General features: G+C 36.1%; 1 protein-coding gene across 6 annotated transcripts in view; it reads left to right on the forward strand.

Moving 5' to 3' along the window:
• The window catches only part of CIT (citron rho-interacting serine/threonine kinase), a 111,429-nt gene that overhangs the window by 11,811 nt on the left and 97,722 nt on the right, over positions 1–1,896 (forward strand). The window lies entirely within an intron of this gene.

Here is a 1,896-nt window from a genome sequence, read left to right on the forward strand (position 1 = left end):
AGAAGTGGTGCTAGCTCCTACCCTGGGGGTTTTTAAGAGGAGGTTGGATGAACATCTTGGTGGGATCATTTGACCCCAGTATTTCCTGCCTGGCAGGGGGTCGGACTAGATGATCTACTTAGGTCCCTTCCGACCCTAGAAACTATGAAACGTTCTTTGAGTGAGTTTGCTGGTCTGCAGTATAAAAAAGTTTGGGAACCACTGCAGTAAGGGGCACACACTTTCCCTGATTCTCTTCTTGTTACTGACATACTTGTAGAAACCCTTCTTGTTACCTTCATGTCCCTTGTTAGCTGCAACTCTTATTTATTTGTCCAAGTTTCCACTTATAAGCTTCCCTTTTGTGACTTAGTTTACTGAAGAGTTCCCTGCTAAGCCAAGTTGGTCTTCTGCCATACTTGTTAGTCTTCCTGTGAGATGGTTTGTTTCTGCACTCTCAGTAAGGCTTCTTTAAAGTACAGCCAGCTCTCCTGGACTACTGTCCCCCTCAGACGGGCTTCCCAAGGGATCCTGTCCATGATTTCTCTGAGCAAGTCAAAGTTTGCTTTTCTGAAGTCCAGGGTCCTTACTCTTCTGCTCTCCATCCTACCTTTCCAGTGACCATTATGATGCACTGCAACTTGACATTGTACTCCAAAAGATTCACTGAGATTCAACATTACCAAAAATCAAACTTGGAATGATGTTTTCAGAAAGGCCCCAATTCAGCGAGATATTTATGCAACTATGTATTGGTAGTCCTATTAACAGTAACAGTAATTTTTGTGTGCTTAACTTAGGGAATGTACTTAAAAAACCTTGTTGAATCATGGACTAATGTGTATTGAGTGTGTGCATGAGCATGGCATATCGAAGTCTCTTGATAGGCTTGTTTTAAAATTAGTCATGTTCTGGTGGAAGACATTGAACACATTGCTTTCCAGTGAATAAAATCTTTTTTAGAATTATCTCCTTTTAAAGGCTGTTTCTAAATTTAGGATATTTTATCCATTTTAGGAAGTGATAATTTGAAATTTAAAATATATCTAAAACCTTGAACATAGAGCATACATTTATACATTTGAACCTACTTTTGTTCTCTCTTTTCATATTATATATAATTTCTTCTCTTTGTTGTGGTCTTTGCTTACATTTTATGTCTTTGCCATATTTTCTTTCTTGATAATGCTGTATTTCTTGACTGACTTTCACAATATACTTACAGAGATACCCATTTCTCCTTGTTGTGTGCTCCTTCTGCTTCCTGGTTACTGTGTTGCTTTCCTCTTCACTTGTGCTTTACTTTTCTAGTAGTGATTTCTGAAGCACCTATTCAAAACGCTTCAGACACCAGAACTTTAGTGAATGTTACTTTACTAGCAGTTTATAAATACAGGGCAGAATGGGAAAGGGGACTGAGCAATAAAGTGGAGGGAATAGAAACTGCTGAAAAATGTTGATCCATTAATTTTACTGGTGTATGAGAATTTAGCTGTGACACTCCGATTAGTGTCAATTGAAGTTGCATTACTGAAGCATTCTTGCCACTTAAAATATAAGTAGTTATTAACATATGGCGCATCATGATCTTTAGAATGCAACATTTTAAATTTGTTGTTACTTCAGCTGTACATAGCTAATAGGTAGAATTAGCTCTTTTAATTTGTGTTAACTCCTTCCATATAGCAATTAGCTTTGTTACAAGTTATTAATTTTAAGATTTTTAGGTTTCCTAATATAATAACCAGCGATCCTGATTTTCTCTGATTAAAAAAAACCACATCCTAATTTTCAGATTTAAAAAAAGTAACCCAAAAGCCTCATTTTTCTATGATTAAAATGAAATGCCATGATTAAAATGATTTTTTATATATATATATATCTGTACATAGCTAATAGGTAGAATTAGCTCTTTTA

The sequence above is a fragment of the Crocodylus porosus genome, unplaced genomic scaffold, assembly GCF_001723895.1.
Source record: "Crocodylus porosus isolate Cpor-Errol unplaced genomic scaffold, CroPor_comp1, whole genome shotgun sequence".
Lineage (NCBI taxonomy): Eukaryota > Metazoa > Chordata > Crocodylia > Crocodylidae > Crocodylus > Crocodylus porosus.